Source organism: Miniopterus natalensis, chromosome 1, assembly GCF_054644295.1.
Source record: "Miniopterus natalensis isolate mMinNat1 chromosome 1, mMinNat1.hap1, whole genome shotgun sequence".
Lineage (NCBI taxonomy): Eukaryota > Metazoa > Chordata > Mammalia > Chiroptera > Miniopteridae > Miniopterus > Miniopterus natalensis.
The window spans coordinates 95,433,327-95,460,591 of record NC_142081.1 but is presented as its reverse complement, the minus strand read 5'-3'; positions in this window follow the sequence as shown (position 1 = coordinate 95,460,591).

Here is a 27,265-nt window from a genome sequence, read left to right as displayed (position 1 = left end):
GACCTAGGGTTAGTGTTATGTTGAGGGCGAGGGGTAGAGATCCTGTTAGGGTTCCGATTGGACCTAGCGTTAGGGTTATGTTGACGGCTAGGTATACAGATCAGGTTAGGGTTCCGATTGGACCTAGGGTTAGGGTAATGTTGAGGGCTAGGGTTAGATATCCGTTTAGGGTTCCGATTGGACCTAGGGTTAGTTATATGTTGAGGGCTAGGGTTAGAGATCCGGTTAGGGTTCCGATTGAACCTAGGGTTAGGGTTATGTTGAGGGCTAGGGTTAGTTATCCGGTTAGGGTTCCGATTGGACCTCGGGTTAGGGTTATGTTGAGCGCTAGGGTTAGAGATCCGGTTAGGGTTCCGATTGGGCCTAGGGTTAGGGTTATGTTGAGGGCTAGGGTTAGAGATCCGGTTAGGGTTCCGATTGGACCTAGGGCAGGGTTATGTTAAGGGCTAGGTATACAGATCCGGCTAGGGTTCCGATTGGACCTAGGGTTAGGGTTATATTGAGGGCTAGGTTAGAGATCCGTTTAGGGTTCCGATTGGACCTAGGGTTAGGGTTATGTTGAGGGCTAGGATTAGATATCCGGTTAGGGTTCCGATTGGAATAGGGTTAGGGTTATGTTGAGGGCTAGGGTTAGATATCCGTTTAGGGTTCCGATTGGACCTAAGGTTAGGGTTATGTTGAGGGCTAGGGTTAGAGATCCGGTTAGGGTTCCGATTGGACCTAGGGTTAGGGTTATGTTGAGGGCGAGGGTTAGAGATCCGGTTAGGGTTCCGATTGGACCTAGGGTTAGGGTTATGTTGACGGCGAGGGGTAGAGTTCCTGTTAGGGTTCCGATTGGACCTAGGATTAGGGTTATGTCGAGGGCTAGGGTGAGATATCCGGTTAGGGTTCCGATTGGACCTAGGGTTAGGGTTATGTTGAGGGCTAGGGATAGATATCCGCTTAGGGTTCTGATTGGACCTAAGGTTAGGGTTATGTTGAGGGCTAGGTACACAGATCCGGTTAGGGTTCCGATTGGACCTAGGGTTAGGGTTATGTTGAGGGCTAGGGTTAGAGAGACGGTTAGGGATACGATTGGACCTAGGGTTAGGGTTATGTTGAGGGCTAGGGTTAGAGAGACGGTTAGGGTTACGATTGGACCTAGGATTTGGGTTATGTTGAGGGCTAGGGTGAGAGTTCCAGGTAGAGTTACGATTGGACCTAGGGTTAGAGTTATGTTGAGGGCTAGGGTTAGAGATCAGGTTAGGGTTGCGATTGGACCTAGGGTTAGTGTTATGTTGAGGGCTAGGGTTAGAGAGACGGTTAGGGTTACGATTGGACCTAGGATTAGGGTTATGTTGAGGGCTAGGTTTAGAGATCCGGGTAGGGTTACCATTGGAGCTAGGGTTAGTGTTATGTTGAGGGCTAGGGTTAGAGAGACGGTTAGGGTTAGGATTGGACCTAGGGTTAGGGTTATGTTGAGGGCTAAGGTTAGAGATCCGATTAGGGTTTCCATTGGACCTAGGGTTAGGATTATGTTGAGGGCTAGGGTTAGAGATGCGGTTAGGGTTACGATTGGACCTAGGTTTAGGGTTTTGTTGAGGGCTATGGTTAGAGATCCGGTTAGGGTTACGATTGGACCTAGGGTTAGGGTTATGTTGAGGGGTAGGGATAGAGATCCGGTTAGGGTTCCGATTGGACCTAGGGTTAGGGTTATGGTGACGGTTAGGGTTAGAGATCCGGTTAGGGTTCCGATTGGACCTAGGGTTAGTGTTATGTTGAGGGCGAGGGGTAGAGATCCTGTTAGGGTTCCGATTGGACCTAGCGTTAGGGTTATGTTGACGGCTAGGTATACAGATCAGGTTAGGGTTCCGATTGGACCTAGGGTTAGGGTAATGTTGAGGGCTAGGGTTAGATATCCGTTTAGGGTTTCGATTGGACCTAGGGTTAGTTATATGTTGAGGGCTATGGTTAGAGATCCGGTTAGGGTTCCGATTGAACCTAGGGTTAGGGTTATGTTGAGGGCTAGGGTTAGTTATCCGGTTAGGGTTCCGATTGGACCTCGGGTTAGGGTTATGTTGAGCGCTAGGGTTAGAGATCCGGTTAGGGTTCCGATTGGGCCTAGGGTTAGGGTTATGTTGAGGGCTAGGGTTAGAGATCCGGTTAGGGTTCCGATTGGACCTAGGGTTAGGGTTATGTTAAGGACTAGGTATACAGATCCGGCTAGGGTTCCGATTGGACCTAGGGTTAGGGTTATATTGAGGGCTAGGTTAGAGATCCGTTTAGGGATCCGATTGGACCTAGAGTTAGGGTTATGTTGAGGGCTAGGGTTAGAGATCTGGTTAGGGTTCCGATTGGACCTAGGTTTAGGGTTATGTGGAGGGCGAGGGGTAGAGATCCTGTGAGGGTTCCGATTGGACCTAGGGTTAGGGTTATATTGAGGGCCAGGTGTATACATCCGGTTAGGGTTCCGATTGGACCTAGGGTTAGGGTTATGTTGAAGGCTAGTGTTAGAAATCCGGTTAGGGTTCCGATTGGACCTATGGTTAGGGTTATGTTGAGGGCTAGGGTTAGAGATCCGGTTAGGGTTCCGATTGGACCTAGGGTTAGGGTTATGTTGAGAGCTAGGGTTAGAGATCCGGTTAGGGTTCCAATTGGACCTAGGGTTAGGGTTATGTTGAACGCTATTCTTAGATATCCGGTTAGGGTTCCGATTGGACCTAGGGTTAGGGTTATGTTGAGGGCGAGGTGTAGAGTTCCTGTTAGGGTTCCGATTGGACCTAGGATTAGGGTTATGTTGAGGGCTAGGGTGAGATATCCGGTTAGGGTTCCGATTGGACCTAGGGTTAGCGTTATGTTGAGGGCTAGGGATAGATATCCGCTTAGGGTTCCGATTGGACCTAGGGTTAGGGTCATGTTGAGGACTAGGGTTAGAAATCCGGTTAGGTTTCCGATTGGACCTAGGGTTAGGGTTATGGTGAGGGCTAGGCTTAGAGATCCGGTTAGGGTTCCGATTGGACCTAGAGTTAGGGTTATGTTGAGGGCTAGGTATACAGATCCGGTTAGGGTTCCGATTGTACCTAGGGTTAGGGTAATGTTGAGGGCTAGTATTAGATATCCGTTTAGGGTTCCGATTGGACCTAGGGTTAGGGTTATGTAGAGGGCGAGGGGTAGAGATCCGGTTAGGGTTCCGATTGGACCTAGGGTTAGGGTAATGTTGAGGGCTAGTATTAGATATCCGTTTAGGGTTCCGATTGGACCTAGGGTTAGGGTTATGTTGAGGGCTAGGGCTAGATATCCGGTTAGGGTTCTGATTGGACCTAGGGTTAAGGTTATGTTGAGGGCTAGGGTTAGAAATCCGGTTAGGGTTCGGATTGGACCTAGGGTTAGTGATATGTTGAGGGCTAGGGTTAGAAATCCGGTTAGGGTTCCGATTGGACCTACGGTTAGGGTTATGTTGAGGGCTGGGGTAGAGATCTTGTTAGGGTTCCGATTGGCCCTCGGGTTTGGGTCATGTTGAGGGCTCGGGTTAGATATCTGGTTAGGGTTCTGATTGGACCTAGGGTTAGGGTTTTGTTGAGCGCTAGGGTTAGAGATCCTGTTAGGGTTCCGATTGGACCTCGGGTTAGGGTTATGTTGAGCGCTAGGGATAGAGATCCGGTTAGGTTTCAGATTGCCCTAGGCTTAGGGTTATGTTGAGGGCTAGGTATACAGATCCGGCTATGGTTCCGATTGGACCTAGGGTTAGGGTTATGTTGAGGGCTAGGGTTATAGATCCGGTTAGGGTTCCGATTGAACCTAGGGTTAGGGTTATGTTGAGGGCTAGGTTAGAGATCCGTTTAGGGTTCCGATTGGACCTAGTGTTAGGGTTATGATGAGGGCTAGGGTTAGAGATCCGGTTAGGGTTCCGATTGGACCTAGGGTTAGTGATATGTTGAGGGCTAGGGTTAGAAATCCGGTTAGGGTTCGGATTGGACCTAGGGTTAGGGTTATGTTGAGGGCTGGGGTAGTGATCTTGTTAGGGTTCCGATTGGACCTATGGTTTGGGTTATGTTGAGGGCTAGGGTTAGATATCCGGTTAGGGTTCGGATTGGACCTAGGGTTAGGGTTATGTTGAGCGCTAGGGTTAGAGATCCGGTTAGGGTTCCGATTGGACCTCGGGTTAGGGTTATGTTGAGGGCTAGGGTTAGAGATCCGGTTAGGGTTCCGATTGGACCTAGGGTTAGGGTTATGTTGAGGGCTAGGGGTAGATATCCGGTTAGGGTTCCGATTGGACCTAGGGTTAGGGTTATGTTGAGGGCTAGGGTTAGATATCCGTTTAGGGTTCCGATTGGACCTAGGGTTAGGGTTATGTTGAGGGCTAGGTTTAGATATCCGTTTAGGGTTCCGATTGGACCTAGGGTTAGGGTTATGTTGAGTGCGAGGGTTAGTGATCCGGTTAGGGTTCCGATGGCCTAGGGTTAGGGTTATGTTGAGCTCGAGGGGTTGAGTTCCTGTTAGGGTTCAGATTGGACCTAGGATTAGGGTTATGTTGAGGGCTAGGGTGAGATATCCGGTTAGGGTTCCGATTGGACCTAGGGTTAGGGTTTTGTTGAGGGCTAGGGATAGATATCCGCTTAGGGGTCCGATTGGACCAAGGGTTAGGGTTATGTTGAGGGCTAGGGATAGAGATCCGGTTAGGGTTCCGATTGGACCTAGGGTTAGGGTAATGTTGAGGGCTAGGGTTAGATATCCGGTTAGGGTTCCGATTGGACCTAGGGTTACGGTTTTGTTGAGCGCTAGGGTTAGAGATCCTGTTAGGGTTCTGATTGGACCTCGGGTTAGGGTTATGTTGAGCGCTAGGAATAGAGATCCGGTTAGGGTTCCGATTGAACCTAGGGTTAGGGTTATGATGAGGGCTAGGGTTAGAGATCCTGTTACGGTTCTGATTGGACTTAGGGTTAGGGTTATGTTGAGGGCTAGGGTTAGAGATCCGGTTAGGGTTCCGATTGGACCTAGGTTTAGGGTTATGTTGAGGGCGAGGGGTAGAGATCCTGTTAGGATTCCGATTGGACCTAGGGTTAGGGTTATATTGAGGGCTAGGTATACACATCCGGTTAGGGTTCCCATTGGACCTAGGGCTAGGGTTATGTTGAGGGCTAGGGTTAGAGTGATGGTTAAGGTTACGATCGGACCTAGGGTTAGGGTTATGTTGAGGGCTAGGGTTAGAGATCCGGATAGGGTTACGATTGGACCTAGGGTTAGGGTTATGTTGAGGGCTATGGTTAGAGATCCGGTCAGGGTTCCGATTGGACCTAGGGTTAGGGTTATATAGAGGGCTAGGTATACACATCCGGTTAGGGTTCCGATTGGACCTAAGGTTAGGGTTATGTTGAGGGCTAGGTTTAGAGTGACGGTTAAGGTTACGATTGGACCTAGGGTTAGGGTTATGTTGAGGGCTAGGGTTAGAGATCCGGATAGGGTTACGATTGGACCTAGGGTTAGGGTTATGTTGAGGGCTATGGTTAGAGATCCGGTCAGGGTTCCGATTGGACCTAGGGTTAGGGTTATATTGAGGGCTAGGTATACACATCCGGTTAGGGTTCCGATTGGACCTTGGGTTAGGGTTATGTTGAGGGCTAGGGTTAGAGTGACGGTTAAGGTTACGATTGGACCTAGGGTTAGGGTTATGTTGAGGGCTAGGGTTAGAGATCCGGATAGGGTTACGATTGGACCTAGGGTTAGAGTTATGTTGAGGGCTAGGGTTAGAGATCCGGTTAGGGTTGCGATTGGACCTAGGGTTAGTGTTATGTTGAGAGCTAGGGTTAGAGAGACGGTTAGGGTTACGATTGGACCTAGGATTCGGGTTATGTTGAGGGCTAGGTTTAGAGATCCGGGTGGGGTTACCATTGGAGCTAGGGTTAGTGTTATGTTGAGGGCTAGGTTTAGAGAGAAGGTTTGGGTTAGGATTCGACCTAGGGTTAGGGTTATGTTGAAGGCTAAGGTTAGAGATCCGATTAGGGTTACCATTGGACCTAGGGTTAGGATTATGTTGAGGGCTAGGGTTAGAGATCCGGGTAGGGTTTCGATTGCACCTAGGGTTAGGGTTATGTTGAGGGCTAGGGTTAGAGAGACGGTTAGGGTTACGATTGGACCTAGGGTTAGGGTTATGTTGAGGGCTAGGGTTAGAGAGACGGTTAGTGTTACGATTGCACCTAGGGTTAGGGTTATGTTGAGGGCTAGGGTTAGAGATCAGATTAGGGTTACGATTGGACCTAGCGTTAGAGTTATGTTGAGGGTTAGGGTTAGAGAGACGGTTAGGGTTACGATTGGATCTAAGGTTAGGGTTATGTTGAGGGCTAGGGTGAGATCCGGGAAGAGTTACGATTGGAACTAGGGATAGGGTTACGTTGAGGGCTAGGGTTACAGATCCGGTTAGGGTTACGATTGGTGCTAGGGTTAGGGTTATATTGAGGGCTAGGGTTAGAGATTCGGTTAGGTTTCCGATTGGACCTAGGGTTAGGGTTATGGTGAGGGCTAGGCTTAGAGATCCGGTTAGGGTTCCGATTGGACCTAGAGTTAGGGTTATGTTGAGGGCTAGGTATACAGATCCGGTTAGGGTTCCGATTGGACCTAGGGTTAGGGTAATGTTGAGGGCTAGTATTAGATATCCGTTTAGGGTTCCGATTGGACCTAGGGTTAGGGTTATGTAGAGGGCGAGGGGTAGAGATCCGGTTAGGGTTCCGATTGGACCTAGGGTTAGGGTTATGTTGAGGGCTAGGGTTAGATATCCGGTTAGGGTTCTGATTGGACCTAGGGTTAAGGTTATGTTGAGGGCTAGGGTTAGATATCCGTTTAGGGTTCCGATTGGACCTAGGGTTAGTGATATGTTGAGGGCTAGGGTTAGAAATCCGGTTAGGGTTCGGATTGGACCTAGGGTTAGGGTTGTTGAGGGCTGGGGTAGAGATCTTGTTAGGGTTCCGATTGGCCCTAGGGTTTGGGTCATGTTGAGGGCTCGGGTTAGATATCCGGTTAGGGTTCCGATTGGACCTAGGGTTAGGGTTTTGTTGAGCGCTAGAGTTAGAGATCCGGTTAGGGTTCCGATTGAACCTAGGGTTAGGGTTATCTTGAGGGCTAGGGTTAGAGATCCGGTTAGGGTACAGATTGGACCTAGGCTTAGGGTTATGTTGAGGGCTAGGTATACAGATCCGGCTATGGTTCCGATTGGACCTAGGGTTAGGGTTATGTTGAGGGCTAGGGTTAGAGATCCGGTTAGGGTTCCGATTGAACCTAGGGTTAGGGTTATGTTGAGGGCTAGGTTAGAGATCCGTTTAGGGTTCCGATTGGAACTAGTGTTAGGGTTATGTTGAGGGCTAGGGTTAGAGATCCGGTTAGGGTTCCGATTGGACCTAGGGTTAGTGATAAGTTGAGGGCTAGGGTTAGAAATCCGGTTAGGGTTCGGATTGGACCTAGGGTTAGGGTTATGTTGAGGGCTGGGGTAGAGATCTTGTTAGGGTTCCGATTGGACCTATGGTTTGGGTTATGTTGAGGGCTAGGGTTAGATATCCGGTTAGGGTTCTGATTGGACCTAGGGTTAGGGTTATGTTGAGCGCTAGGGTTAGAGATCCGGTTAGGGTTCCGATTGGACCTCGGGTTAGGGTTATGTTGAGCGCTAGGGTTAGAGATCCGGTTAGGGTTCCGATTGAACCTAGGGTTAGGGTTATGTTGAGGGCTAGGGTTAGAGATCCGGTTAGGGTTCCGATTGGACCTAGGGTTAGAGTTTTGTTGAGCGCTAGAGTTAGAGATCCGGTAAGGGTTCCGATTGAACCTAGGGTTAGGGTTATGTTGAGGGCTAGGGTTAGAGATCCGGTTAGGGTTCCGATGGGACCTAGGGTTAGGGTTATGTTGAGGGCTAGGGTTAGAGATCCGGTTAGGTTTCCGATTGGACCTAGGGTTAGGGTTATGTTGAGGGCGAGGGGTAGAGATCCGGTTAGGGTTCCGATTGGAACTAGGGGTAGGGTTATGTTGAGGGAGAGGGGTAGAGATCCTGTTAGGGTTCCGATTGGACCTAGGGTTAGGGTTATGTTGAGGGCGAGGGGTAGAGATCCTGTTAGGGTTCCGATTGGACCTAGGGTTAGGGTTATGGTGAGGGCTAGGCTTAGAGATCCGGTTAGGGTTCCGATTGGACCTAGCGTTAGGGTTATTTTGAGGGCTAGGTATACAGATCCGGTTAGGGTTCCGATTGGACCTATGGTTAGGGTAATGTTGAGGGCTAGGGTTAGATATCCGTTTAGGGTTCCGATTGGACCTAGGGTTAGTGATATGTTGAGGGCTAGGGTTAGTGATCTGGTTAGGGTTCCGATTGGACCTCGGGTTAGGGTTATGTTGAAGGCTAGGGTTAGAAATCCGGTTAGGGTTCCGATAGGACCTAGGGTTAGGGTTATGTTGAAGGCTAGGGTTAGAAATCCGGTTAGGGTTCCGATTGGACCTACGGTTAGGGTTATGTTGAAGGCTAGGGTTAGAAATCCGGTTAGGGTTCCGATAGGACCTAGGGTTAGTGTTATGTTGAGGGCTAGAGTTAGAGATTCGGTTAGGATTCCGATTGGACCTAGGGTTAAGGTTATGTTGAGAGCTAGGGTTAGAGATCCGGTTAGGGTTCCAATTGGACCTAGGGTTAGGGTTATGTTGAGGGCGAGGGGTAGAGATCCGGTTAGGATTCCGATTGGACCTAGGGTTAGTGATATGTTGAGGGCTAGGGTTAGAGATCCGGTTAGGGTTCTGATTGGCCTAGGGTTAGGGTTATGTTGAGGGCTGGGTTAGAGATCTTGCTACGGTTCCGATTGGACCTAGGGTTAGGGTTATGTTGAGGGCTAGGCTTCGAGGTCCGGTTAGGGTTCCGATTGGACCTAGGGTTAGGGTTATGTTGAGGGCTAGGGTTAGAGATCCGGTTAGGGTTCCGAATGGACCTAGGGTTAGGGTTATGTTGAGGGTGAGGGGTAGAGATCCTGTTAGGGTTCCGATTGGACCTAGGGTTAGCGTTATGTTGAGGGCTAGGGTTAGAGATCCGGATAGGGTTCCGATTTTACCTATGGTTAGGGTTATGTTGAGGGCTAGGGTTAGAAATCCGGTTAGGGTTCCGATTGGACCTAGGGTTAGGGTTATGTTGAGGGCTAGGGTTAGAGATCCGGTTAGGGTTCCGATTGGACCTAGGGTTAGGGTTATGTTGAGGGCGAGGGGTAGAGATCCGGTTAGGGTTCCGATTGGAACTAGGTGTAGGGTTATGTTGAGGGAGAGGGGTAGAGATCCTGGTAGGGTTCCGATTGGACCTAGGGTTAGGGTTATGTTGAGGGCGAGGGGTAGAGATCCTGTTAGGGTTCCGATTGGACCTAGGGTTAGGGTTATGTTGAGGGCTAGGATTAGATATCCGGTTAGGGTTCCGATTGGACGTAGGGTTAGGGTTATGTTGAGGGCTAGGGTTAGATATCCCTTTAGGGTTCCGATTGGACCTAGGGTTACGGTTATGTTGAGGGCTAGGGTTAGATATCCGTTTAGGGTTCCGATTGGACCTAAGGTTAGGGTTATGTTGAGGGCTAGGGTTAGAGATCCGGTTAGGGTTCCGATTGGACCTAGGGTTAGGGTTATGTTGAGGGCGAGGGTTAAAGATCCCGTTAGGGTTCCGATTGGACCTAGGGTTAGGGTTATGTTGAGGGCGAGGGGTAGAGTTCCTGTTAGGGTTCCGAATTGGACCTAGGATTAGGGTTATGTTGAGGGCTAGGGGGAGATATCCGGTTAGGGTTCCGATTGGACCTAGGGTTAGGGTTATGTTCAGGGCTAGGGATAGATATCCGCTTAGGGTTCTGATTGGACCTAGGGTTAGGGTTATGTTGAGGGTTAGGTACACAGATCCGGTTATGGTTCCGATTGGACCTAGGGTTAGGGTTATGTTGAGGGCTAGGGTTAGAGAGACGGTTAGGGTTACGATTGGACCTAGGGTTAGGGTTATGTTGAGGGCTAGGGTTAGAGAGACGGTTAGGGTTACGATTGGACCTAGGATTTGGGTTATGTTGAGGGCTAGGGTGAGAGTTCCAGGTAGAGTTACGATTGGACCTAGGGTTAGAGTTATGTTGAGGGCTAGGGTTAGAGATCAGGTTAGGGTTGCGATTGGACCTAGGGTTAGTGTTATGTTGAGGGCTAGGGTTAGAGAGACGGTTAGTGTTACGATTGGACCTAGGATAAGGGTTATGTTGAGGGCTAGGTTTAGAGATCCGGGTAGGGTTATCATTGGAGCTAGGGTTAGTGTTATGTTGAGGGCTAGGGTTAGAGAGACGGTTAGGGTTAGGATTGGACCTAGGTTTAGGGTTATGTTGAGGGCTAAGGTTAGAGATCCGATTAGGGTTACCATTGGACCTAGGGTTAGGATTATGTTGAGGGCTAGGGTTAGAGATCCGGGTAGGGTTACGATTGGACCTAGGGTTAGGGTTATGTTGAGGGCTAGGGTTAGAGATGCGGTTAGGGTTACGATTGGACCTAGGTTTAGGGTCTTGTTGAGGGCTATGGTTAGAGATCCGGTTAGGGTTACGATTGGACCTAGGGTTAGGGTTATGTTGAGGGCTAGGGTTAGAGATCCGATTAGGGTTACGATTTGACCTAGGGTTAGAGTTATGTTGAGGGCTAGGGTTAGAGTTCCGTTTAGGGTTGCGATTGGACCTAGGGTTAGGGTTATGTTGAGGGCTATGGTTAGAGATCCGGTTAGAGTTACGATTGGACCTAGGGTTAGGGTTATGTTGAGGGCTAGGGATAGAGATCCGGTTAGGGTTCCGATTGGACCTAGGGTTAGGGTTATGGTGAGGGTTAGGGTTAGAGATCCGGTTAGGGTTCCGATTGGACCTAGGGTTAGTGTTATGTTGAGGGCGAGGGGTAGAGATCCTGTTAGGGTTCCGATTGGACCTAGCGTTAGGGTTATGTTGACGGCTAGGTATACAGATCAGGTTAGGGTTCCGATTGGACCTAGGGTTAGGGGAATGTTGAGGGCTAGGGTTAGATATCCGTTTAGGGTTCCGATTGGACCTAGGGTTAGTTATATATTGAGGGCTAGGGTTAGAGATCCGGTTAGGGTTCCGATTGAACCTAGGGTTAGGGTTATGTTGAGGTCTAGGGTTAGTTATCCGGTTAGGGTTCCGATTGGACCTCGGGTTAGGGTTATGTTGAGCGCTAGGGTTAGAGATCCGGTTACGGTTCCGATTGGGCCTAGGGTTAGGGTTCTGTTGAGGGCTAGGTTTAGAGATCCGGTTAGGGTTCCGATTGGACCTAGGGTTAGGGTTATGTTAAGGGCTAGGTATACAGATCCGGCTAGGGTTCCGATTGGACCTAGGGTTAGGGTTATATTGAGGGCTAGGTTAGAGATCCGTTTAGGGTTCCGATTGGACCTAGAGTTAGGGTTATGTTGAGGGCTAGGGTTAGAGATCTGGTTAGGGTTCCGATTGGACCTAGGTTTAGGGTTATGTGGAGGGCGAGGGGTAGAGATCCTGTGAGGGTTCCGATTGGAACTAGGGTTAGGGTTATATTGAGGGCCAGGTGTATACATCCGGTTAGGGTTCCGATTGGACCTAGGGTTAGGGTTATGTTGAGGGCTAGGGTTAGAGATCCGGTTAGGGTTCCGATTGAACCTAGGGTTAGGGTTATGTTGAGGGCTAGGTTAGAGATCCGTTTAGGGTTCCGATTGGAACTAGTGTTAGGGTTATGTTGAGGGCTAGGGTTAGAGATCCGGTTAGGGTTCCGATTGGACCTAGGGTTAGTGATATGTTGAGGGCTAGGGTTAGAAATCCGGTTAGGGTTCGGATTGGACCTAGGGTTAGGGTTATGTTGAGGGCTGGGGAAGAGATCTTGTTAGGGTTCCGATTGGACCTATGGTTTGGGTTATGTTGAGGGCTAGGGTTAGATATCCGGTTAGGGTTCTGATTGGACCTAGGGTTAGGGTTATGTTGAGCGCTAGGGTTAGAGATCCGGTTAGGGTTCCGATTGGACCTCGGGTTAGGGTTATGTTGAGCGCTAGGGTTAGAGATCCGGTTAGGGTTCCGATTGAACCTAGGGTTAGGGTTATGTTGAGGGCTAGGGTTAGAGATCCGGTTAGGGTTCCGATTGGACCTAGGGTTAGAGTTTTGTTGAGCGCTAGAGTTAGAGATCCGGTAAGGGTTCCGATTGAACCTAGGGTTAGGGTTATGTTGAGGGCTAGGGTTAGAGATCCGGTTAGGGTTCCGATGGGACCTAGGGTTAGGGTTATGTTGAGGGCTAGGGTTAGAGATCCGGTTAGGTTTCCGATTGGACCTAGGGTTAGGGTTATGTTGAGGGCGAGGGGTAGAGATCCGGTTAGGGTTCCGATTGGAACTAGGGGTAGGGTTATGTTGAGGGAGAGGGGTAGAGATCCTGTTAGGGTTCCGATTGGACCTAGGGTTAGGGTTATGTTGAGGGCGAGGGGTAGAGATCCTGTTAGGGTTCCCATTGGACCTAGGGTTAGGGTTATGGTGAGGGCTAGGCTTAGAGATCCGGTTAGGGTTCCGATTGGACCTAGCGTTAGGGTTATTTTGAGGGCTAGGTATACAGATCCGGTTAGGGTTCCGATTGGACCTATGGTTAGGGTAATGTTGAGGGCTAGGGTTAGATATCCGTTTAGGGTTCCGATTGGACCTAGGGTTAGTGATATGTTGAGGGCTAGGGTTAGTGATCCGGTTAGGGTTCCGATTGGACCTCGGGTTAGGGTTATGTTGAAGGCTAGGGTTAGAAATCCGGTTAGGGTTCCGATAGGACCTAGGGTTAGGGTTATGTTGAAGGCTAGGGTTAGAAATCCGGTTAGGGTTCCGATTGGACCTACGGTTAGGGTTATGTTGAAGGCTAGGGTTAGAAATCCGGTTAGGGTTCCGATAGGACCTAGGGTTAGTGTTATGTTTAGGGCTAGAGTTAGAGATTCGGTTAGGATTCCGATTGGACCTAGGGTTAAGGTTATGTTGAGAGCTAGGGTTAGAGATCCGGTTAGGGTTCCAATTGGACCTAGGGTTAGGGTTATGTTGAGGGCGAGGGGTAGAGATCCGGTTAGGATTCCGATTGGACCTAGGGTTAGTGATATGTTGAGGGCTAGGGTTAGAGATCCGGTTAGGGTTCTGATTGGCCTAGGGTTAGGGTTATGTTGAGGGCTGGGGTAGAGATCTTGCTACGGTTCCGATTGGACCTAGGGTTAGGGTTATGTTGAGGGCTAGGCTTCGAGGTCCGGTTAGGGTTCCGATTGGACCTAGGGTTAGGGTTATGTTGAGGGCTAGGGTTAGAGATCCGGTTAGGGTTCCGAATGGACCTAGGGTTAGGGTTATGTTGAGGGTGAGGGGTAGAGATCCTGTTAGGGTTCCGATTGGACCTAGGGTTAGCGTTATGTTGAGGGCTAGGGTTAGAGATCCGGATAGGGTTCCGAATTTACCTATGGTTAGGGTTATGTTGAGGGCTAGGGTTAGAAATCCGGTTAGGGTTCCGATTGGACCTACGGTTAGGGTTATGTTGAGGGCTAGGGTTAGAGATCCGGTTAGGTTTCCGATTGGACCTAGGGTTAGGGTTATGTTGAGGGCGAGGGGTAGAGATCCGGTTAGGGTTCCGATTGGAACTAAGTGTAGGGTTATGTTGAGGGAGAGGGGTAGAGATCCTGTTAGGGTTCCGATTGGACCTAGGGTTAGGGTTATGTTGAGGGCGAGGGGTAGAGATCCTGTTAGGGTTCCGATTGGACCTAGGGTTAGGGTTATGTTGAGGGCTAGGATTAGATATCCGGTTAGGGTTCCGATTGGACGTAGGGTTAGGGTTATGTTGAGGGCTAGGGTTAGATATCCGTTTAGGGTTCCGATTGGACCTAGGGTTACGGTTATGTTGAGGGCTAGGGTTAGATATCCGTTTAGGGTTCCGATTGGACCTAAGGTTAGGGTTATGTTGAGGGCTAGGGTTAGAGATCCGGTTAGGGTTCCGATTGGACCTAGGGTTAGGGTTATGTTGAGGGCGAGGGTTAGAGATCCGGTTAGGGTTCCGATTGGACCTAGGGTTAGGGTTATGTTGAGGGCGAGGGGTAGAGTTCCTGTTAGGGTTCCGAATTGGACCTAGGATTAGGGTTTTGTTGAGGGCTAGGGTGAGATACCCGGTTAGGGTTCCGATTGGACCTAGGGTTAAGGTTATGTTCAGGGCTAGGGATAGATATCCGCTTAGGGTTCTGATTGGACCTAGGGTTAGGGTTATGTTGAGGGCTAGGTACACACATCCGGTTATGGTTCCGATTGGACCTAGGGTTAGGGTTATGTTGAGGGCTAGGGTTAGAGAGACGGTTAGGGTTACGATTGGACCTAGGGTTAGGGTTATGTTGAGGGCTAGGGTTAGAGAGACGGTTAGGGTTACGATTGGACCTAGGATTTGGGTTATGTTGAGGGCTAGGGTGAGAGTTCCAGGTAGAGTTACGATTGGACCTAGGGTTAGAGTTATGTTGAGGGCTAGGGTTAGAGATCAGGTTAGGGTTGCGATTGGACCTAGGGTTAGTGTTATGTTGAGGGCTAGGGTTAGAGAGACGGTTAGTGTTACGATTGGACCTAGGATTAGGGTTATGTTGAGGGCTAGGTTTAGAGATCCGGGTAGGGTTACCATTGGAGCTAGGGTTAGTGTTATGTTGAGGGCTAGGGTTAGAGAGACGGTTAGGGTTAAGATTGGACCTAGGTTTAGGGTTATCTTGAGGGCTAAGGTTAGAGATCCGGTTAGAGTTACGATTGGACCTAGGGTTAGGGTTATGTTGAGGGCTAGGGATAGAGATCCGGTTAGGGTTCCGATTGGACCTAGGGTTAGGGTTATGGTGAGGGTTAGGGTTAGAGATCCGGTTAGGGTTCCGATTGGACCTAGGGTTAGTGTTATGTTGAGGGCGAGGGGTAGAGATCCTGTTAGGGTTCCGATTGGACCTAGCGTTAGGGTTATGTTGACGGCTAGGTATACAGATCAGGTTAGGGTTCCGATTGGACCTAGGGTTAGGGGAATGTTGAGGGCTAGGGTTAGATATCCGTTTAGGGTTCCGATTGGACCTAGGGTTAGTTATATATTGAGGGCTAGAGTTAGAATTCCGGTTAGGGTTTCGATTGAACCTAGGGTTAGGGTTATGTTGAGGGCTAGGGTTAGTTATCCGGTTAGGGTTCCGATTGGACCTAGGGTTAGGGTTATGTTAAGGGCTAGGTATACAGATCCGGCTAGGGTTCCGATTGGACCTAGGGTTAGGGTTATATTGAGGGGTAGGTTAGAGATCCGTTTAGGGTTCCGATTGGACCTAGAGTTAGGGTTATGTTGAGGGCTAGGGTTAGAGATCTGGTTAGGGTTCCGATTGGACCTAGGGTTAGGGTTATGTTGAGGGCGAGGAGTAGAGTTCCTGTTAGGGTTCCGATTGGACCTAGGATTAGGGTTATGTTGAGGGCTAGGGTGAGATATCCGGTTAGGGTTCCGATTGGACCTAGGGTTAGCGTTATGTTGAGGTCTAGGGATAGATATCCGCTTAGGGTTCCGATTGGACCTAGGGTTAGGGTCATGTTGAGGGCTAGGGTTAGAGATCCGGTTAGGTTTCCGATTGGACCTAGGGTTAGGGTTATGGTGAGGGCTAGGCTTAGAGATCCGGTTAGGGTTCCGATTGGACCTAGAGTTAGGGTTATGTTGAGGGCTAGGTATACAGATCCGGTTAGGGTTCCGATTGGACCTAGGGTTAGGGTAATGTTGAGGGCTAGTATTAGATATCCGTTTAGGGTTCCGATTGGACCTAGGGTTAGGGTTATGTAGAGGGCGAGGGGTAGAGATCCGGTTAGGGTTCCGATTGGACCTAGGGTTAGGGTTATGTTGAGGGCTCGCGGAGAGATCTTGTTAGGGTTCCGATTGGACCTAGGGTTAGGGTTATGTTGAGGGCTAGGGTTAGATATCCGGTTAGGGTTCTGATTGGACCTAGGGTTAAGGTTATGTTGAGGGCTAGGGTTAGATATCCGTTTAGGGTTCCGATTGGACCTAGGGTTAGTGATATGTTGAGGGCTAGGGTTAGAAATCCGGTTAGGGTTCGGAGTGGACCTAGGGTTAGGGTCATGTTGAGGGCTGGGGTAGAGATCTTGTTAGGGTTCCGATTGGCCCTAGGGTTTGGGTCATGTTGAGGGCTCGGGTTAGATATCCGGTTAGGGTTCTGATTGGACCTAGGGTTAGGGTTTTGTTGAGCGCTAGGGTTAGAGATACTGTTAGGGTTCCGATTGGACCTCGGGTTAGGGTTATGTTGAGCGCTCGGGATAGAGATCCGGTTAGGGTTACGATTGAACCTAGGGTTAGGGTTATGTTGAGGGATAGGGTTAGAGATCCGGTTAGGTTTCAGATTGGACCTAGGCTTAGGGTTATGTTAAGGGCTAGGTATACAGATCCGGCTATGGTTCCGATTGGACCTAGGGTTAGGGTTATGTTGAGGGCTAGGGTTAGATATCCGGTTAGGTTTCCGATTGGACCTAGGGTTAGGGTTATGTTGAGGGCGAGGGGTAGAGATCCGGTTAGGGTTCCGATTGGAACTAGGGGTAGGGTTATGTTGAGGGAGAGGGGTAGAGATCCTGTTGGGGTTCCGATTGGACCTAGGGTTAGGGTTATGTTGAGGGGGAGGGGTAGAGATCCTGTTAGGGTTCCGATTGGACCTAGGGTTAGGGTTATGTTGAGGGCTAGGATTAGATATCCGGTTAGGGTTCCGATTGGACGTAGGGTTAGGGTTATGTTGAGGGCTAGGGTTAGATATCCGTTTAGGGTTCCGATTGGACCTAGGGTTACGGTTATGTTGAGGGCTAGGGTTAGATATCCGTTTAGGGTTCCGATTGGACCTAAGGTTAGGGTTATGTTGAGGGCTAGGGTTAGAGATCCGGTTAGGGTTCCGATTGGACCTAGGGTTACGGTTATGTTGAGGGCGAGGGTTAGAGATCCGGTTAGGGTTCCGATTGGACCTAGGGTTAGGGTTATGTTGAGGGCGAGGGGTAGAATTCCTGTTAGGGTTCCGATTGGACCTAGGATTAGGGTTATGTTGAGGGCTAGGGTGAGATATCCGGTTAGGGTTCCGATTGGACCTAGGGTTAGGGTTATGTTGAGGGCTAGTGATAGATATCCGCTTAGAGTTCTGATTGGACCTAGGGTTAGGGTTATGTTGAGGGCTAGGTACACAGATCCGGTTAGGGTTCCGATTGGACCTAGGGTTAGGGTTATGTTGAGGGCTAGGGTTAGAGAGACGGTTAGGGATACGATTGGACCTAGGGTTAGGGTTATGTTGAGGGCTAGGGTTAGAGAGACGGTTAGGGTTACGATTGGACCTAGGGTTAGGGTTATGTTGAGGGCTAGGGATAGAGATCCGGTTAGGGTTCCGATTGGACCTAGGGTTAGGGTTATGGTGAGGGTTAGGGTTAGAGATCCGGTTAGGGTTCCGATTGGACCTAGGGTTAGTGTTATGTTGAGGGCGAGGGGTAGAGATCCTGTTAGGGTTCCGATTGGACCTAGCGTTAGGGTTATGTTGACGGCTAGGTATACAGATCAGGTTAGGGTTCCGATTGGACCTAGGGTTAGGGTAATGTTGAGGGCTAGGGTTAGATATCCGTTTAGGGTTCCGATTGGACCTAGGGTTAGTTATATGTTGAGGGCTAGGGTTAGAGATCCGGTTAGGGTTCCGATTGAACCTAGGGTTAGGGTTATGTTGAGGGCTAGGGTTAGTTATCCGGTTAGGGTTCCGATTGGACCTCGGGTTAGGGTTATGTTGAGCGCTAGGGTTAGAGATCCGGTTAGGGTTCCGATTGGGCCTAGGGTTAGGGTTATGTTGAGGGCTAGGGTTAGAGATCCGGTTAGGGTTCCGATTGGACCTAGGGTTAGGGTTATGTTAAGGGCTAGGTATACAGATCCGGCTAGGGTTCCGATTGGACCTAGGGTTAGGGTTATATTGAGGGCTAGGTTAGAGATCCGTTTAGGGTTCCGATTGGACCTAGAGTTAGGGTTATGTTGAGGGCTAGGGTTAGAGATCTGGTTAGGGTTCCGATTGGACCTAGGTTTAGGGTTATGTGGAGAGCGAGGGGTAGAGATCCTGTGAGGGTTCCGATTGGACCTAGGGTTAGGGTTATATTGAGGGCCAGGTGTATACATCCGGTTAGGGTTCGGATTGGACCTAGGGTTAGGGTTATGTTGAAGGCTAGGGTTAGAAATCCGGTTAGGGTTCCGATTGGACCTAGGGTTAGGGTTATGTTGAGGGCTAGGGTTAGAGATCCGGTTAGGGTTCCGATTGGACCTAGGGTTAGGGTTATGTTGAGAGCTAGGGTTAGAGATCCGGTTAGGGTTCCAATTGGACCTAGGGTTAGGGTTATGTTGAGGGCTAGGCTTAGATATCCGGTTAGGGTTCCGATTGGACCTAGGGTTAGGGTTATGTTGAGGGCGAGGGGTAGAGTTCCTGTTAGGGTTCCGATTGGACCTAGGATTAGGGTTATGTTGCGGGCTAGGGTGAGATATCCGGTTAGGGTTCCGATTGGACCTAGGGTTAGCGTTATGTTGAGGGCTAGGGATAGATATCCCCTTAGGGTTCCGATTGGACCTAGGGTTAGGGTCATGTTGAGGGCTAGGGTTAGAGATCCGGTTAGGTTTCCGATTGGACCTAGGGTTAGGGTTATGGTGAGGGCTAGGCTTAGAGATCCGGTTAGGGTTCCGATTGGACCTAGAGTTAGGGTTATGTTGAGGGCTAGGTATACAGATCCGGTTAGGGTTCCGATTGTACCTAGGGTTAGGGAAATGTTGAGGGCTAGTATTAGATATCCGTTTAGGGTTCCGATTGGACCTAGGGTTAGGGTTATGTAGAGGGCGAGGGGTAGAGATCCGGTTAGGGTTCCGATTGGACCTAGGGTTAGGGTTATGTTGAGGGCTCGGGTAGAGATCTTGTTAGGGTTCCTATTGGACCTAGGGTTAGGGTTATGTTGAGGGCTAGGGTTAGATATCCGGTTAGGGTTCTGATTGGACCTAGGGTTAAGGTTATGTTGAGGGCTAGGGTTAGATATCCGTTAAGGGTTCCGATTGGACCTAGGGTTAGTGATATGTTGAGGGCTAGGGTTAGAAATCCGGTTAGGGTTCGGATTGGACCTAGGGTTAGGGTTATGTTGAGGGCTGGGGTAGAGATCTTGTTAGGGTTCCGATTGGCCCTAGGGTTTGGGTCATGTTGAGGGCTCGGGTTAGATATCCGGTTAGGGTTCTGATTGGACCTAGGGTTACGGTTTTGTTGAGCGCTAGGGTTAGAGATCCGGTTAGGGTTCCAATTAGACCTCGGGTTAGGGTTATGTTGAGCGCTAGGGATAGAGATCCGGTTAGGGTTCTGATTGAACCTAGGGTTAGGGTTATGTTGAGGGCTAGGGTTAGAGATCCGGTTAGGTTTCTGATTGGACCTAGGCTTAGGGTTATGTTGAGGGCTAGGTATACAGATCCGGCTATGGTTCCGATTGGACCTAGGGTTAGGGTTATGTTGAGGGCTAGGGTTATAGATTCGGTTAGGGTTCCGATTGAACCTAGGGTTAGGGTTATGTTGAGGGCTACGTTAGAGATCCGTTTAGGGTTCCGATTGGACCTAGTGTTAGGGTTATGTTGAGGGCTAGGGTTAGAGATCCGGTTAGGGTTCCGATTGGACCTAGGGTTAGTGATATGTTGAGGGCTAGGGTTAGAAATCCGGTTAGGGTTCGGATTGGACCTAGGGTTAGGGTTATGTTGAGGGCTAGGGTTAGATATCCGTTAAGGGTTCCGATTGGACCTAGGGTTAGTGATATGTTGAGGGCTAGGGTTAGAAATCCGGTTAGGGTTCGGATTGGACCTAGGGTTAGGGTTATGTTGAGGGCTAGGTATACAGATCCGGTTAGGGTTCCGATTGTACCTAGGGTTAGGGAAATGTTGAGGGCTAGTATTAGATATCCGTTTAGGGTTCCGATTGGACCTAGGGTTAGGGTTATGTAGAGGGCGAGGGGTAGAGATCCGGTTAGGGTTCCGATTGGACCTAGGGTTAGGGTTATGTTGAGGGCTCGGGTAGAGATCTTGTTAGGGTTCCTATTGGACCTAGGGTTAGGGTTATGTTGAGGGCTAGGGTTAGATATCCGGTTAGGGTTCTGATTGGACCTAGGGTTAAGGTTATGTTGAGGGCTAGGGTTAGATATCCGTTAAGGGTTCCGATTGGACCTAGGGTTAGTGATATGTTGAGGGCTAGGGTTAGAAATCCGGTTAGGGTTCGGATTGGACCTAGGGTTAGGGTTATGTTGAGGGCTGGGGTAGAGATCTTGTTAGGGTTCCGATTGGCCCTAGGGTTTGGGTCATGTTGAGGGCTCGGGTTAGATATCCGGTTAGGGTTCTGATTGGACCTAGGGTTACGGTTTTGTTGAGCGCTAGGGTTAGAGATCCGGTTAGGGTTCCGATTAGACCTCGGGTTAGGGTTATGTTGAGCGCTAGGGATAGAGATCCGGTTAGGGTTCTGATTGAACCTAGGGTTAGGGTTATGTTGAGGGCTAGGGTTAGAGATCCGGTTAGGTTTCTGATTGGACCTAGGCTTAGGGTTATGTTGAGGGCTAGGTATACAGATCCGGCTATGGTTCCGATTGGACCTAGGGTTAGGGTTATGTTGAGGGCTAGGGTTATAGATTCGGTTAGGGTTCCGATTGAACCTAGGGTTAGGGTTATGTTGAGGGCTACGTTAGAGATCCGTTTAGGGTTCCGATTGGACCTAGTGTTAGGGTTATGTTGAGGGCTAGGGTTAGAGATCCGGTTAGGGTTCCGATTGGACCTAGGGTTAGTGATATGTTGAGGGCTAGGGTTAGAAATCCGGTTAGGGTTCGGATTGGACCTAGGGTTAGGGTTATGTTGAGGGCTGGGGTAGAGATCTTGTTAGGGTTCCGATTGGACCTATGGTTTGGGTTATGTTGAGGGCTAGGGTTAGATATCCGGTTAGGGTTCTGATTGGACCTAGGGTTAGGGTTATGTTGAGCGCTAGGGTTAGAGATCCGGTTAGGGTTCCGATTGGACCTCGGGTTAGGGTTATGTTGAGGGCTAGGGTTAGAGATCCGGTTAGGGTTCCGATTGGACCTAGGGTTAGGGTTATTTTGAGGGTAGGGTTAGATATCCGGTTAGGGTTCCGATTGGACCTAGGGTTAGGGTTATGTTGAGGGCTAGGGTTAGATATCCGTTTAGGGTTCCGTTTGGACCTAGGGTTAGGGTTATGTTGAGGGCTAGGGTTAGATATCCGTTTAGGGTTCCGATTGGACCTAGGGTTAGGGTTATGTTGAGTGCGAGGGTTAGAGATCCGGTTAGGGTTCCGATGGCCTAGGGTTAGGGTTATGTTGAGCTCGAGGGGTAGAGTTCCTGTTAGGGTTCAGATTGGACCTAGGATTAGGGTTATGTTGAGGGCTAGGGTGAGATATCCGGTTAGGGTTCCGACTGGACCTAGGGTTAGGGTTATGTTGAGGACTAGGGATAGATATCCGCTTAGGGTTCCGATTGGACCTAGGGTTACGGTTTTGTTGAGCGCTAGGGTTAGAGATCCTGTTAGGGTTCCGATTGGACCTCGGGTTAGGGTTATGTTGAGCGCTAGGAATAGAGATCCGGTTAGGGTTCCGATTGAACCTAGGGTTAGGGTTATGTTGAGGGCTAGGGTTAGAGATCCTGTTGCGGTTCTGATTGGACTTAGAGTTAGGGTTATGTTGAGGGCTAGGGTTAGAGATCCGGTTAGGGTTCCGATTGGACCTAGGTTTAGGGTTATGTTGAGGGCGAGGGGTAGAGATCCTGTTAGGATTCCGATTGGACCTAGGGTTAGGGTTATATTGAGGGCTAGGTATACACATCCGGTTAGGGTTCCTATTGGACCTAGGGCTAGGGTTATGTTGAGGGCTAGGGTTAGAGTGACGGTTAAGGTTACGATTGGACCTAGGGTTAGGATTATGTTGAGGGCTAGGGTTAGAGATCCGGATAGGGTTACGATTGGACCTAGGGTTAGGGTTATGTTGAGGGCTGTGGTTAGAGATCCGGTCAGGGTTCCGATTGGACCTAGGGTTAGGGTTATATTGAGGGCTAGGTATACACATCCGGTTAGGGTTCCGATTGGACCTAAGGTTAGGGTTATGTTGAGGGCTAGGTTTAGAGTGACGGTTAAGGTTACGATTGGACCTAGGGTTAGGGTTATGTTGAGGGCTAGGGTTAGAGATCCGGATAGGGTTACGATTGGACCTAGGGTTAGGGTTATGTTGAGGGCTATGGTTAGAGATCCGGTCAGGGTTGCGATTGGACCTAGGATTAGTGTTATGTTGAGAGCTAGGGTTAGAGAGACGGTTAGGGTTACGATTGGACCTAGGATTAGGGTTATGTTGAGGGCTAGGTTTAGAGATCCGGGTAGGGTTACCATTGGAGCTAGGGTTAGTGTTATGTTGAGGGCTAGGTTTAGAGAGAAGGTTAGGGTTAGGATTGGACCTAGGGTTAGGGTTATGTTGAGGGCTAGGGTTAGAGATCAGATTAGGGTTACGATTGGACCTAGCGTTAGAGTTATGTTGAGGGTTAGGGTTAGAGAGACGGATAGGGTTACGATTGGACCTAGGGTTAGGGTTATGTTGAGGGCTAGGGTGAGATCCGGGAAGAGTTACGATTGGAACTAGGGTTAGGGTTACGTTGAGGGCTAGGGTTACAGATCCGGTTAGGGTTACGATTGGTGCTAGGGTTAGGGTTATATTGAGGGCTAGGGTTAGAGATCCGGTTAGGTTTCCGATTGGACCTAGGGTTAGGGTTATGGTGAGGGCTAGGCTTAGAGATCCGGTTAGGGTTCCGATTGGACCTAGAGTTAGGGTTATGTTGAGGGCTAGGTATACAGATCCGGTTAGGGTTCCGATTGGACCTAGGGTTAGGGTAAAGTTGAGGGCTAGTATTAGATATCCGTTTAGGGTTCCGATTGGACCTAGGGTTAGGGTTATGTAGAGGGCGAGGGGTAGAGATCCGGTTAGGGTTCCGATTGGACCTAGGGTTAGGGTTATGTTGAGGGCTCGGGTAGAGATCTTGTTAGGGTTCCGATTGGACCTAGGGTTAGGGTTATGTTGAGGGCTAGGGTTAGATATCCGTTTAGGGTTCCGATTGGACCTAGGGTTAGTGATATGTTGAGGGCTAGGGTTAGAAATCCGGTTAGGGTTCGGATTGGACCTAGGGTTAGGGTTGTTGAGGGCTGGGGTAGAGATCTTGTTAGGGTTCCGATTGGCCCTAGGGTTTGGGTCATGTTGAGGGCTCGGGTTAGATATCCGGTTAGGGTTCCGATTGGACCTAGGGTTAGGGTTTTGTTGAGCGCTAGGGTTAGAGATCCGGTTAGGGTTCCGATTGAACCTAGGGTTAGGGTTATATTGAGGGCTAGGGTTAGAGATCCGGTTAGGGTTCAGATTGGACCTAGGCTTAGGGTTATGTTGAGGGCTAGGTATACAGATCCGGCTATGGTTCCGATTGGACCTAGGGTTAGGGTTATGTTGAGGGCTACGGTTAGAGATCCGGTTAGGGTTCCGATTGATCCTAGGGTTAGGGTTAGGTTGAAAGCTAGGTTAGAGATCCGTTTAGAGTTCCGATTGGAACTAGTGTTAGGGTTATGTTGAGGGCTAGGGTTAGAGATCCGGTTAGGGTTCCGATTGGACCTAGGGTTAGTGATATGTTGAGGGCTAGGGTTAGAAATCCGGTTAGGGTTCGAATTGGACCTAGGGTTAGGGTTATGTTGAGGGCTAGGGTTAGAGATCCTGTTACGGTTCTGATTGGACTTAGGGTTAGGGTTATGTTGAGGGCTAGGGTTAGAGATCCGGTTAGGGTTCCGATTGGACCTAGGTTTAGGGTTATGTTGAGGGCGAGGGGTAGAGATCCTGTTAGGATTCCGATTGTACCTAGGGTTAGGGTTATATTGAGGGCTAGGTATACACATCCGGTTAGGGTTCCTATTGGACCTAGGGCTAGGGTTATGTTGAGGGCTAGGGTTAGAGTGAAGGTTAAGGTTACGATTGGACCTAGGGTTAGGGTTATGTTGAGGGCTATGGTTTGAGATCCGGTCAGGGTTCCGATTGGACCTAGGGTTAGGGTTATATTGAGGGCTAGGTATACACATCCGGTTAGGGTTCCGATTGGACCTAAGGTTAGGGTTATGTTGAGGGCTAGGTTTAGAGTGACGGTTAAGGTTACGATTGGACCTAGGGTTAGGGTTATGTTGCGGGCTAGGGTTAGAGATCCGGATAGGGTTACGATTGGACCTAGGGTTAGGGTTATGTTGAGGGCTATGGTTAGAGATCCGGTCAGGGTTCCGATTGGACCTAGGGTTAGGGTTATGTTGAGGGCTAGGGTGAGATCCGGGAAGAGTTACGATTGGAACTAGGGTTAGGGTTACGTTGAGGGCTAGGGTTACAGATCCGGTTAGGGTTACGATTGGAGCTAGGGTTAGGGTTATATTGAGGGCTAGGGTTAGAGATCCGGTTAGGTTTCCGATTGGACCTAGGGTTAGGGTTATGGTGAGGGCTAGGCTTAGAGATCCGGTTAGGGTTCCGATTGGACCTAGAGTTAGGGTTATGTTGAGGGCTAGGTATACAGATCCGGTTAGGGTTCCGATTGGACCTAGGGTTAGGGTAAAGTTGAGGGCTAGTATTAGATATCCGTTTAGGGTTCCGATTGGACCTAGGGTTAGGGTTATGTAGAGGGCGAGGGGTAGAGATCCGGTTAGGGTTCCGATTGGACCTAGGGTTAGGGTTATGTTGAGGGCTCGGGTAGAGATCTTGTTAGGGTTCCGATTGGACCTAGGGTTAGCGTTATGTTGAGGGCTAGGGTTAGATATCCGTTTAGGGTTCCGATTGGACCTAGGGTTAGTGATATGTTGAGGGCTAGGGTTAGAAATCCGGTTAGGGTTCGGATTGGACCTAGGGTTAGGGTTGTTGAGGGCTGGGGTAGAGATCTTGTTAGGGTTCCGATTGGCCCTAGGGTTTGGGTCATGTTGAGGGCTCGGGTTAGATATCCGGTTAGGGTTCCGATTGGACCTAGGGTTAGGGTTTTGTTGAGCGCTAGGGTTAGAGATCCGGTTAGGGTTCCGATTGAACCTAGGGTTAGGGTTATATTGAGGGCTAGGGTTAGAGATCCGGTTAGGGTTCAGATTGGACCTAGGCTTAGGGTTATGTTGAGGGCTAGGTATACAGATCCGGCTATGGTTCCGATTGGACCTAGGGTTAGGGTTATGTTGAGGGCTACGGTTAGAGATCCGGTTAGGGTTCCGATTGATCCTAGGGTTAGGGTTAGGTTGAAAGCTAGGTTAGAGATCCGTTTAGAGTTCCGATTGGAACTAGTGTTAGGGTTATGTTGAGGGCTAGGGTTAGAGATCCGGTTAGGGTTCCGATTGGACCTAGGGTTAGTGATATGTTGAGGGCTAGGGTTAGAAATCCGGTTAGGGTTCGGATTGGACCTAGGGTTAGGGTTATGTTGAGGGCTAGGGTTAGAGATCCTGTTACGGTTCTGATTGGACTTAGGGTTAGGGTTATGTTGAGGGCTAGGGTTAGAGATCCGGTTAGGGTTCCGATTGGACCTAGGTTTAGGGTTATGTTGAGGGCGAGGGGTAGAGATCCTGTTAGGATTCCGATTGTACCTAGGGTTAGGGTTATATTGAGGGCTAGGTATACACATCCGGTTAGGGTTCCTATTGGACCTAGGGCTAGGGTTATGTTGAGGGCTAGGGTTAGAGTGACGGTTAAGGTTACGATTGGACCTAGGGTTAGGGTTATGTTGAGGGCTATGGTTTGAGATCCGGTCAGGGTTCCGATTGGACCTAGGGTTAGGGTTATATTGAGGGCTAGGTATACACATCCGGTTAGGGTTCCGATTGGACCTAAGGTTAGGGTTATGTTGAGGGCTAGGTTTAGAGTGACGGTTAAGGTTACGATTGGACCTAGGGTTAGGGTTATGTTGCGGGCTAGGGTTAGAGATCCGGATAGGGTTACGATTGGACCTAGGGTTAGGGTTATGTTGAGGGCTATGGTTAGAGATCCGGTCAGGGTTCCGATTGGACCTAGGGTTAGGGTTATATTGAGGGCTAGGTATACACATCCGGTTAGGGTTCCGATTGGACCTAGGGTTAGGGTTATGTTGAGGGCTAGGGTTAGAGTGACGGTTAAGGTTACAATTGGACCTAGGGTTAGGGTTATGTTGAGGGCTAGGGTTAGAGATCCGGATAGGGTTACGATTGGACCTAGGGTTAGAGTTATGTTGAGGGCTTGGGTTAGAGATCCGGTTAGGGTTGCGATTGGACCTAGGGTTAGTGTTATGTTGAGAGCTAGGGTTAGAGAGACGGTTAGGGTTACGATTGGACCTAGGATTAGGGTTATGTTGAGGGCTAGGTTTAGAGATCCGGGTAGGGTTACCATTGGAGCTAGGGTTAGTGTTATGTTGAGGGCTAGGTTTAGAGAGAAGGTTAGGGTTAGGATTGGACCTAGGGTTAGGGTTATGTTGAAGGCTAAGGTTAGAGATCCGATTAGGGTTACCATTGGACCTAGGGTTAGGATTATGTTGAGGGCTAGGGTTAGAGATCCGGGTAGGGTTTCGATTGCACCTAGGGTTAGGGTTATGTTGAGGGCTAGGTTTAGAGAGACGGTTAGGGTTACGATTGGACCTAGGGTTAGGGTTATGTTGAGGGCTAGGGTTAGAGAGACGGTTAGTGTTATGATTGCACCTAGGGTTAGGGTTATGTTGAGGGCTAGGGTTAGAGATCAGATTAGGGTTACGATTGGACCTAGCGTTAGAGTTATGTTGAGGGTTAGGGTTAGAGAGACGGTTAGGGTTACGATTGGACCTAGGGTTAGGGTTATGTTCAGGGCTAGGGTGAGATCCGGGAAGAGTTACGATTGGAACTAGGGTTAGGGTTACGTTGAGGGCTAGGGTTACAGATCCGGTTAGGGTTACGATTGGTGCTAGGGTTAGGGTTATATTGAGGGCTAGGGTTAGAGATCCGGTTAGGTTTCCGATTGGACCTAGGGTTAGAGTTATGGTGAGGGCTAGGCTTAGAGATCCGGTTAGGGTTCCGATTGGACCTAGAGTTAGGGTTATGTTGAGGGCTAGGTATACAGATCCGGTTAGGGTTCCGATTGGACCTAGGGTTAGGGTAATGTTGAGGGCTAGTATTAGATATCCGTTTAGGGTTCAGATTGGACCTAGGGTTAGGGTTATGTAGAGGGCGAGGGGTAGAGATCCGGTTAGGGTTCCGATTGGACCTAGGGTTAGGGTT